Below are 12,584 nucleotides of genomic sequence, written 5' to 3' on the forward strand. Positions count from 1 at the left end.
AAAGAAGTATATCTATTCATTCTGCTTGTAATTTTTTGGATGACAGAATAAGTTGATAAATGCAGTAAAGGACAAGGAAATGACAATATAGTGGAGGCTAGACTGGATAGAGTTTGGTATACCTATGAAGGTGTCAGCTTCAATATAAAATCAATTATTTCATAGCGCAGAAGCTGAGAATATGTAGCATGTTGCTTTAACTTTTTTAGATATATTTCAAGGGTGTACAATGTATACAAAGTAAACAAGCTTCCTCAACCCTGCTTGTTTGCTTTGACGAAAGCCATTAATAATCATTGTTCTAAATACTGATAGTGACACTGTCATTTGTTGATGAAAATTATGCTAGGCTAAACAAGTCTTCACCCATCTAACACTGCAAGATTGCTTGAGGTGAGTATTGCAGCCTACATCTGATGAGGAAAAAGAAGCTCCAAGTGTTGGAACTGCTTGCAGAAAATGGTGACTCCAGCAAAAATAAAGTTCATCCTATACATCTTTAATGACAAAGTTTAAATTCATTCTGGAAGTTTTCCTGATTCCCAAGAGACTCTGAGTGAGAGCTGGCCTGATTCCACAGGCTTTTGAATTTAAGGAGGCTAATGGGATTTTTGGCAAAGCAGCAGAATTTTTTCAAAGAGAGAGAGAGAGAGAGAGAGAGAGAGAGAGAGAGAGAGAGAGAGAGAGAGAGAGAGAGAGATAGAGAGAGACAGAGAGAGAGAGAGAGAGAGAGAGAGAGAGAGAGAGGATCAGAAGGAAGGAAAAGAGGAGGAGGAGGAGGAGGAGGAGGAGGAAGAGACATTAAACAGCTGTTCAAGTTGTAAGAAGATGGGGAGAGGGATGAAGAGACAGTGGAGATGGAAACAGACATAGATGTTTAATAGCAGAGACACTTTCCAGCTTGTGCTGGTCATGAGTTATGTCCTTGGTTCTCCCACCTCACCAAACCCCGTATTTCAAGCTTTTACAGAGCCAGTTTGAATATTAGGGCTCTAGTTAAAAGCCACCAATATTATCTTGTATTTAAAGAAAAAACAATCTTTTCTAATTTCATAAGAAAACTGACTGTGGTGAACTTAATGGGCAATTTAAAGATTTTTATACTATCAATATTTTCTCTGTCCTAACATGCTTTCTCTAAAGTATAACCCCAGAATACAATGTAATTGGACTGATTTTGTCTGTACATAAGCACACTAGAAGAACAGAAGACAAGCTCTGGTTTTGAGATGAGCATCACCCTGTAATTTCCCAAGATAAGAAAAAGCAAAGCCCCTAATTTTCATGGTAAAATTTAAAAATAGCAAACTAATATCCTTCTCTTTCAGGCTATTTCTGCCAAAGATGAATGTTTTAGAAGACTACAAGATGAAAATGATTCAGACTGAGGAGAGGCAACGCTGAATGGTAAATATTCCTTTCCAAACCTATAATCCAAGAGAAGATCAATAGTGGAAAAAATCTGTGCCAGTAACTCAACCTCAGGAACTTATAATTTGAAAAATTTCTCAACTTTTATTATGGTACTTTATAAATACTAGTAAATATGTGTGTTTAATTTGCTTATATTAAGTATTAAGTTCAAATGGACTAAAAGTTATCCACATGTCAGACACTTACTTGCCTATAAAAGGAGAGACACTGAAAACAGAAAAAAATGTTACTAGACAGTGGGAATTCAGGCTTGCTTCTCTGGTGTATTTAGTTCTACAACGCAACCGATCTCTGAAATTGAAAATATTTATTGACTCTGACATAGATAACCATAAAATCTGATTGAATGAATTACATTTATATATAGTGTCATGCAAAGTATATCAAAGCATTGAATTTCAACAGGACATTGTTTCTTCTGATTTAATATCATGTCAGTTTTACACAGATGCTGTATGTTTTAATGCCTGTAGTGTAAGTTGAGAAATATAAGCCTACTTATCTCAAGATAAGCTATTTTTGGTTGATCCTTTCTTCTCTGTAGCTTTCTTCTGTTTGTTCAAGGAAAATGCCAGGCAGCCTGCCAATATCATTTAGAACATGGAAGAATACTTTAATTAACTTCAGAGTTTCTAATTGGACATTTATTTGTTAGCTTAACCATATCTCTGTTGTTTTATTAGAATTGTGTTTATGCAAGTAATGTTGGTTGGCCTTTAATCCTAGCTATGCCTTTGAACTGGGAGGTCCCTGTATGCGATGCAATAAGGTACTTTAACCCTTAGTAACTGATGGGCATTCATCATCACCACCATGTTTTCAGTTCAAAGGTACAGACCAATGCTTAAGGAAGACAAAGAAAAGAATAGTAATTGTAATATAACTGTGATCAAAACACAAATATACATCTTTTATGATGTAGTTTTGAAGCCTGCCCTCGAACCAACTCCTGTAGACCAGGGTAGTCTCGAACTCACAGAGATCCACCTTCCCCTACCTCCTGAGTGCTGGGATTAAAGGCACACACCACCACCCGTCTGATGACAAATCTTTGATAAGAAAATAGCCCTTATCAAAACAAATATTCCTCGCTCATGATCATAAGCAAACTCATCTATTAAAAAGGAGAAGTTATCAAAATAATTTCTTTACCTGTCAGGTGTGGTGGTGGACGCCTTTAATTTCAGTACTCGGGAGGGAGGGAGGGGCAAGGGGATCTCTGGGAGTTCAAGTCCGGCCTGGACTGCTTAGTGAAGTTCTAGACCAATTGGGAGTACAGAGTGAAATCCTGTATCAAAAAACAAAGTTTTAATTCTGGGGCAAGGGATGGAGACTTATTTAAAAGAAATCAAGTCAAGGGGCTATGTCAACCCACTAATTGGAAAGGAGAGACACCTGTCCGATGTAGGGTGCCTTCTGGTACTTCCTTGTCCTAGGTAGAATGCTAATGATAAATTTCCATTTGCATTTCTGCATGCTCAGAAAACACTGATATCTTCTGACAAAGTTTCCAGCTGAAGGACTCTGACTGAGCAAGTAAGGCCTAGGAGAAGAGTTTTTCCTTGTATTATAGCAAAACTAGACACACAATAAATATAAATCCAGATAGCTAGAAAACTTTTATCACCTTGTGATTGTTCTCATTGAGAGGAGACATACATGACAAATGTTGCATTTCTGTTTATTTTCAATGTGCATGAAGAAAGCCAAGACAGATCTTTGAATTTTCCCACCATTTTCTTTTTCCCATTGTGCAAAACTTGTCACTCACGTGTGTAAAAGCAATCATCAAGCCAGTTTTGAAGGGTAGTGAAATACAGATAAAAGCACAACATAATGGTATCAAAAATGCTGTGAAAAAGTTACCATCATGAAAAAGGAAAAAAAAACCCAGCTAGCCCTATAATTATTTATGTGCTAACATGAAATCCAAAGCGAGTTGTTAATATTTGATTTCAAGTTTTTAGGAGGAGTTTGAAGCTCTTTCCTTAAATCCCCTTTCTCTGTGTCCATATGACTAATGTTCATTTTCCTCTATTTACATGAAATAATTGGACAATGTCCAGGAAAAGCCTTTCAGAGGAGGTGATGGAGCTATCATCATACATGTATAAGTCTGGATATTTAATCACATACACAATCACATAAGTGCATGAATAACCTATCAGCCACTTCATCTAATACATAGCTCTATCATTATTTCACAAAATAAACCTGGATCATCTTTTGCCTTTCACAATGGAATAAAGAGGGACTACTAGTATATGGAATGTTTTTATCAGTATTTACTTTAGTTAGTGTTTCAATTTTGATTCCCTTCACTGGATGCCAGAGTTGCTAATTTATGAATGGTAAGAATATTGCATACTTATTAAAACTTCTCTACAGATTTCTTTCTCCCAGCACTCTTTATGGGAATATTGTTATTTTTGAGTTGATTTAAGGTGATTGGTGAATTTTCTGGATGCATGCTAGTGATGATTAGCAATGCAAAAGAGGTGCTGGATTTGCAAGATCTGCTTTCAAAAGGACAACATAAAATAGCAGTCATGCTGGGGAAATATAAAAACAATTGGCAGGAGCCGGAAGGTGGTGGCTCACGCCTTTAATACCAGCACTCGGGAGGCAGAGGCAGGCAGATCTCTGTGAGTTGGAGACCAGCCTGGTCTACAAGAGCTAGTTCCAGGACAGGCTCCAAAACCACAAAGAAACCCTGTCTCGAAAAACCAAACCAAACAAACAAACAAAAACAAACAAACAAAAAAACCAAAAAACAATTGGCAGCTTTATTAGTGATGTTTCTGTAATCATTTTAATGTGTAAGTCAGAATTGGTCAATATGTTCAAATGTGTGATATAGGCGTTGTTGAAAAGTAGAAGATATTTCCCTTTGCAGGGCAATTCCTCAGTTTGTAACTAGACACCATTTACCGTGGGGGAGGACACAGTGCTGGAAATGATTCCTCTACTGGAGTGTCAGGAAACATTGCTGACTGAGAGCACTGGCTGTTATTCATTTTTCCATGATGTCATTCTTTTTCTCTATTTCCCAGGTAGCCCCAGCTACCTTGAAAAGGAAAAGTATTTATGCGTGAGAAATTTGTTGTAAACTGGTCGGGGTGGGGGTAGAGTTTTGAAGAGCTTTAACTTAGATGGTGATATGAAAAATGATACGGCACTTAAGTGCTAAAGTTGGCTGAAATTTGGGGATAATAGTTGTTTAAAAGCCAAAACTTAGTCATTAAAAACTTTTAATTCTTATTTATTTGCTGGATTATTTAAGCAAGTTGACTAACTTCCCACATTTGAAGAAAAAGATAATAGCTGTATAAATATTAAAGACATACTATAGAGGAAACACACCAAGTATGTAGCATTTAATACACACAAATTAAAAACACACTTATTTTTGCTCTTAATATTTTAATACATTGGAGAAAACAGAATAATCAATTCTCTAATTTGGTAATTGGTGAATGCATTTCCTTTCTAAAGGCAACATGAGTTGGTATCATCTAATCAGCGCCACCAATTATTGTTCTTTTTGTATTTCTCCTATCATTCAGATTCTAATTTATGCAGCTAATAGGAAATGAACACTTACTATATGTTAGGAACTGAACTAGGGAATAGATATAATAAATCAGTAAAAAATACAAAAATGGCTTAGTCCCTCACTGATGTTTTGTTGTAGTGATGTGACCTGCTTGTGGCATTATTTTCAATATATGTTCAACAACTATTAACTTTTATGGCTTCTTATCTTCAGAACTATATGTCTCAGTGAATTAATCTGAAAACTGGTCATTAGTGTCCTGTGGGTATGTAAAAGGGAATGCAAATTATGGTTCATTATTAGAACGTGCACGACTTTGCCTTGCTTGAAATTGCATGAAGAAAACTCAAAGTATTCTCCTCTCAAAATATAAACTAAAAAGTTTCTGGTAAATGAACAGAAGTTAGTGATCAACAATATTATTGCCATACTACAGTTTTGTAAAGGAAGGAATTGTAAGAATTAAAAGATGAAAAACCAAGGTAGAACACTTGCTATTTCCCTCCCAAATTCCTCAAATACACAAACTAATAATGTTTTCACATTTTCTCCTATAATAATTACATAAGTGTATAAGACATAAATTTCTCAATTTATATCCTTTTTTTTTTTTTTTTTTTTTTTTTTTTTTTTTTTTTTTTTTTTTTTTTTTTTTTTTTTTTTTTTTNGTCTGTTTATTTTGCTTTGTGTTTTGAACAGGATTTCTCTGTGTAACCCTGGCTGTCCTGGAAGTCACTCTGTAGACCAGGCTGATCTCGAATTCAGAGTTCAGCCTGCCACTGCCTCCCGAGTTCTGGGATTAAAGGCGTGTATCAACACCATCCAGCCTTATATTCATATTTTTAAAGTTGTTAGTTTGGAGAAATACCAGTCTTCCTTTTTCACGTAGTGGAAGGTTGGGTATCAGAGAAAGAGACCGATTCAGCACCATGGACAGAACTCCCAAGACCCTGCTGGAGCTACTAGAAACATGCACTTAGGTTAGGGTTAAGGAATAAACTCAGAAAACAAAAACGCAAATGAAAACAAACAAGCCAGAATGAAAAGCAAACAATAACAAAGAAAAAGCATAAGAATCACAGACACAAAAAGAAAACTCCCCCAAACCACAAAAGATTTGTATGGTTGAGGAGGTAGGAATGATCTGGAAATAGGGGAGAGGAAACCAGGATCAGAATGTATCATAAAAGTATTTTCAGTACTAAGAAAATAAATAGCCTTAGGTATAAGAGCTGTTTTGAAGATGTATCAGTTCAGACTAGATTCCACAATTCTACTTTTTGATTGATTATGGTTTCTTCTAATATTCTCCAATTTTTTGCAAAGACAAGTTTCCTTGATGTGGGGTGAGGACTAGACTTATCTCTGGGTATAAGGACACATATTTAGGATGTAGTGGAGGATTATACTGGCTTAGTAGATTGGTGGTTGGGGGTATTTCTCCAAGATCCAGGACTTCATTAGCCTCGGTAGTTGGCTAGGCTTTCCAGTACTAGGCATGACTTACTTCTTGTTGTGTGAGTTCTAAGTTCAATCAGAGAGCTGTCGGTTACTTCCAGGTAGTGTATGTATGTCACTACTGTACCCTTCCTTCAGTTCATCATGCCATGAGGGTGGTGGTTGTGGTGCATAAGCCTCATAAGCAGTTAGGAAGAACAGTTGGTTGCTTCCCTATTTTTTTTTTTAAAGATTTATTTATTTATTATGTATACAGCATTCTGTCTGCATGTATGCCTGCACACCAGAAGAGGGCACCAGATTTCATCATAGACAGTTGTAAGCCACCATGTGGTTGCTGGGAATTGAACTCAGGACCTCTGGAAGAGCAGCCAGTGCTCTTAACCTCTGAGCCATCTCTCCAGCCCTGCTTCCCTATTTTTGGAAGCTTACTTGATGCTTTCTGGTACCATGGAAGCTAGTCCTCAGGTAGGAAACTTATAGGTCAGTTCTAGCTCAGAGGTCTCTGCTTCCTGTATCTCAAGTACATGGTGTCTTCAACAACAGGAACTTTTCTTTTCCTACACCAAAGGGGATACCAAGGGCAATTGCAATAGTCTTTAGTGTTTGGGGAGTTTCTTGAACAATCCTGATCAACAAATCAAAAGAGGGCTTATCATGCCTGGTGCTGAGGTTTTCACTATGTGGTCTTTGGCTTTTGGAGGGAGCATTGTCAGCCCAGATGACAGAATTTCAGGAATCATTGCAGAGGAGAGGGTGGGATGATTGTAAAAGCCAGAGAATCAGGGAGTTTGTTGTGAGACTGTATCTCCTAAGAATGGTAAAAGCTACACACAGAAAGTCTCATCAACATGACTACCTAAGCATGAGCTGAGTAAGGACCACAGCAACAAACATGCTAATCTTCAACCTTACACAAGGAACTATAAGCAAGTAAGGAATGTTGAAAGGGGGTGAAAGCCTTCTCTAGGGAAGAGACAATAATTGCTTATCCAGTAGTAAATGATCAGCCCTGAAACATATATACTAGTAAAATTGTACAGACTGAGAAGTTTGTATTTATGTATTTAGGAATACACATGTACACACACACACACACACACACACACACACACCAAAAACTATTGCAAAAAGGCCATGAATTTGAAAGAGAACAAGAAAGGGTGTACAGGAAGGTTTAGAGGGAGGGAAGGGAAGGCAGAAATGATATAATTACATTATAATCTCAAAATATAAAAGATACAATTACAAAAAAGAAATAATCTGATTGTATCCACCTTTTTCTTTTTCATACCTAAGAGACAAATGAGTATGGGAGGATGTTCACCTAGATAGTATAAAGTTTACTCCCCGCTATCTTATGGAAACACAATGGTCCTTTCAAAGGCACGCATCATGTTAATAAATGCGTCAAAGGTGTCATTAGGTTTAATAGCACCTACTCACTCAGACTATCACTCCATGGCTTTTAAAGTTAGTTTAATGTGTATTAATGGTGTGAAATTGATGAAATTACACACTGAGTTTCCCTGGGCACAAGTTAAACCAAGAAAGTAGGGAGAAGGTTGGTTATTATTATCCTCTACCCCATTCTCTGTTCATAGTACAAGATAAGTTACTTTCCCCCAGGGAAAGAAGTGCACAGTTAGTGAATTTTTATGGTTTTAACTCAAGAAACTGTCTTAGGTTGGGTCGTCAAAGGTTCATCATTTTCTGTGGGGAATAAGAAAAACTGTTCACTTTTGAGATTAAATTCCTATTTTATACATTCAGATTTTTTTTTTTTTGAGAAACAGATCGCTTCTTATTGTCTTTTCCTTCTCTATTCCACTTGCAGTTCAACTTAGAGGGCCAGATCCATCTCACTCTTTTATTTTACTACCATTTATTGCAGTCAACGATGAGGTTTAGCTAGTTAAATATCCAAGCAAAATATGATAATAAACATTATTACGGCTAATACAACTAATGTGAATATCCCAAAGCTTTGATTTCAGACACACGTGACACAGGAAGACTTCAGTTCAGAGGTTAGGAAGATTAGAAAGTTATTTAACTGTGACTTGCGAATATATAAAGAAACAAAAACCACATTCATTTGAATTATATTTGAAGGAAACAAAAACAATTGGCAAGGTGAAATCTGCAGGCTTGTAAGTGGCTTAGGGTGGATAGTAGCACTTAGCACATCTGACAGCTGGGTGATCATAGCCAGGCTTCTGCGTGGCATCTTTTGTCAGCAGAACAGAATCAACAGCATCACGGCAGCACTGCGAACATCTCTAAAGAACCCTGGAGAAGAGGAAAGATCCCCACTGCACGCCCAAAAGCTCAGTTGTCAAAAGAAAGCATCTAATTTTGCTGTTTAAGACACTAGAGAAGGAAGGGCCACTAGAAACTGTTAAGACTTACATTTTTAATTTTTAAATAATATGTAAATATTTTTATATATTTTATATTTTATTTTGGTTAAACTTTTAAATTATTAAATTTAATATTAAATTGTATGAAATTTAAATTCATTCTAATTTTTATTTAAATATGTAAGTATTTATATATCACGTTTAAATATTTTAAATATTTAAAAATTTAACTGACATGAAGTGTTTTCTGAGCAGTTAGTAAGGAAAAATTGGTGCTTAGAGATTGGCTTTTGTTCAAAGTAATGCCTTTGTTGATACCTAGCTCACTTTACTTTTATTTATTTATCTATAGATAGTGTGGGATTAGTAGATCTGGAAGGTGGTTTAGGGCATAAGTCACGAAGCTCAGATGTGTTTGCTTAAGACAGTTGATACATGAGCTCAGTGGTCAGTGTACCATCAGTAGACTAGAAGTGGAAACCTCTGTAGAAAAGCCTGAGAGCCCTTGCTGGGAAAAGCCTCTCAGCCCTTCTGAAACTAGAAATTTGGATTTCTAAAAGCAAATTCTCTTTAGTTTTTAAAAATTTTAATTTCAACCTTTTTTTTTTTAAGTAAACATCTTCCTGATTTTTAAAATGAAGTAAATAGATTTGTGGGTTGAATCTGGCCCCTAGGCTGTCTGTCAGCTTGGGGCATGTGGGAAGGCATATGTACTTCAGAGAGGCGTCTGGAAAGAGCGGCATGATAACTTACTGAGAATTTGCGGTGGGGTGCCAGGAGATATTCTGTGATTGTGTGAGTTCTGAGTTAATTTCAAAATAAGGACACTTGACTCTAGTTCTCTTCTGTTCTGTGGGCTTCCCTCCTCACTCCCTAGAGCATGCTCACACCTTGCATTCTCTTCCCATGTGCCAAGAGTACAACTGAGGGTTCACAGATGATTTTGGGTGATTCCCAGATAACTCTTTAAAAGTTATATATGCATTTTTCTACACAGTAGAAAAATGATAACATATAAAACTTGGTATTTTGTGGGTTTCATTTCACAGATAAAGTCTAATGAAAAACATAGTGTGTTTAAATAATATTAAGTAAATAAAGTAGCTCATATTTGGTGATGGTGGAAATTATTAAGGACACCAGTAAAACGGACAGTTTTGGAGTCCTGTATTGGAGTCCCATATTCTCCATGGAGAAAGCATATATAGAGACTTGTCTAGCAATGCGAAGAACTTAGTCTCCAGGACTACCAATGATTTAGCTTCCTGATTTCTTTAGGATTGCCTTTGAATATTATGGGGATTCTTCCAGTCTTCAAAGTAGAAACTCCTTAAAAGGCTAGACCTTAAAAATCCAAATTTGATTTATACACCCAGATTTTTTTTATTTTTTATTTATTTATTTTTTTTATTTTTGAGACAGGGTTTCTCTATAGTTTTTGGTGCCTTTCCTGGAACTAGCTCTTGTAGACCAGGCTGGCCTTGAACTCACAAAGTTCCGTCTTTCTCTGCCTCCTGAGCGCTGGGATTAAAGGCGTGCGCCGCCGCCGCCACCACCACCCGGCCCCAGATTTCTTGAAGAGAGAATCATTTATAAACACAGTTCACCTCCAAACCCATAAGATAAGAGAAGAGAATCAACCCCTAAAAGTTGTCCCATGAACTCCACACAGGATCCAAGCACCTAAGTACACTCGGATGTGCGCATACTCAAATAAATAGACAGAAATATAAAATCGGGGCCCAATATTTTCAGCGTGGCCTCAATTAATATATCTGATTGCTTAGTTTTAAGAAGATGTTACCTTAAGGACTTTAACTATAAAGTTCACGTCAAGCTAATGAAATACAAATTAAAGGTGATTGACTGCTCTGCTTTACATGATCTTTTATTTAAATGGCGCCATTGTCAAATAAAGTAACCACATTTGCATTATAGTAACAAATAATAGTTTCAAAGTGACAAATGCCACGCGGAGAAAGTTTGGCAGAGAAAGCCCTTTAAGTCCTTTTGCCCTAAGGGTTCCCTTTGGGGTAAAAAAAGACACCCACCATCCTTTCCCCTACTACCCCTGATTGAACAATCGGGCTGGCAGGGCTGCAGCAGAATCTCAGATGCAAGATTCTGAACTGCAGGGGATTCAAATGTGGCTCTTTTCTAGAAAAGGGCTTTCACCAGTAGAGTTGCCCATGCTCTGTAGCCACAAAGTAAGACCCTGCAGAGGACCCTGGCAATCAGTAGACAAGTCCCTCATCTGTCTCCACCTCAGTGGGGAAGATAAAAACACCAGGAGAGAAGCATCCCCAAGTGGCTTCTTCAATAGAAGATTTAGAGGTCTCCTCACACATTCTACAACCCATCCCATTCCATACCTACAGCTGTTGACACCACCCATTTTGGCTTGTGCTACCATTTTCAACAACATAGCAATGAAATCTAGATTCATCTTCTTCACCTCGGTATATCTTTATGAAAAATCACCCAGGAAGCTCCAACATGAAGGCTGGGGACTTGGGAGCAATCCATCCCCCAGAGAATTCTTAGAGAAACCTTCCCCTTTCAAAGGGCGCCATTTCCAAGCCTGGCTTCTGAGAAACATCAGGCAAAGGACATCCAAAACTGATGGCCAACTTGCTGGTCTAGCCAGCCAACCTGACTGTTGCAGATTCCAGGCAGACTGTTTGAATAACCAATCAGGCAGGACTGCTTTTGCCTTAGTGTCCCTCTGTGGAAAGCATCCCTGTGTCCAATTTCCTATGACCTCCTTGAGTTTGTCCAGTGCACCCCAGGTACCTCTTTCAATGAAAGGGGTGGTTCTGGGATCAGCCGTCCTCGTTGAACTCAAGGCATTGGTTGCCCTCCGGTGCCCACCGGCACTGACACCAAAGCGTGCATCTTACCGGTTCCTTTGCAGACCGTGTCCATTGCGCTGGCCAGAAGGTGTCCCCGCGCACCCTGGAGGCTGGGACCGGGCTGGGCCGCCGGCCTGCGACACGGCGCGTGACAGCGGGTTTGCGCTTGGGCTGGAGGAGCCGGACCTGGCCCGCTCCGCCCGCGCCAGCCCGGCTAGCACACGTGGTGCGGCGGCAGCCCGTGCGCTCCGGTCCCCGCGGCCTCTTGGCTTCTGGAGCCAGCGCGGCGGCACCTGGGGCTTCAGAACACGTGGGGACACACGCCGGAGACCAGAGACTCGGCACGGGTAGGTGGGGACGCAAAGACGCTGGCTACCAGAGGATCGATTGCACCCAGGGTTCTTCTCTGGGGCTCTCAAACCGAAGAAGGTCTGGCCGCTGTCACCAGGGCCTGTGTAGATCACAAGCTCAGGCTTGAGATTCAGCTCCCGGTGGGGTGTCGCACTGCAACGCCTCTAGTTCCCGCCAGTGGGGGGAGCCCCATCTAGGGCGGGAGATGAGTGTCTATTTTGCAGGGCTACACTGAAGCCCCGGGGGGTGGCTGGGGCAGAAGTACTCTGTAAAACCTTGGAAACAGCAGCAGGAACCTAAGCTGGCCTTTAGGATAGCCTGTCCTTGGAAGAATTCCCCTCTCGAGCAAAGGCTGCTTGGAATCACCTAAGGAGCCAACTGAGAACACTTGTGTGGCTGCACACCCTTTCCAAGTTCGGTAATGACCTTGCCTACTTCCTCCATGCAAGGTGTTTGTCTAAGTGCTCAGATTTCTGACCTGGGGACAAACACAGTCATTTACTTTCTGGTTCTTAGGAGATAATAGCACGGACAAAAACAATAATAACAAATTAACTTGTTTAATAGCTA

At 39.1% G+C, this 12,584-nt stretch overlaps 1 protein-coding gene across 1 annotated transcript in view; it reads left to right on the forward strand.

Annotated features, from left to right (window-relative positions):
* The window catches only part of LOC126514224 (nonsense-mediated mRNA decay factor SMG5-like), an 84,143-nt gene that overhangs the window by 14,049 nt on the left and 57,510 nt on the right, over positions 1–12,584 (forward strand). Inside the window, exon 3 of the mRNA XM_050162984.1 lies at positions 1,329–1,407. The gene's annotated coding sequence lies outside the window, so the exon portion shown is untranslated. The remainder of the gene's footprint in view (positions 1–1,328; positions 1,408–12,584) is intronic.

The sequence above is a fragment of the Alexandromys fortis genome, unplaced genomic scaffold (genome assembly GCF_014885135.2).
Source record: "Alexandromys fortis isolate MF-2015 unplaced genomic scaffold, M_Fortis_MF-2015_v1.1 scaffold_17, whole genome shotgun sequence".
NCBI lineage: Eukaryota > Metazoa > Chordata > Mammalia > Rodentia > Cricetidae > Alexandromys > Alexandromys fortis.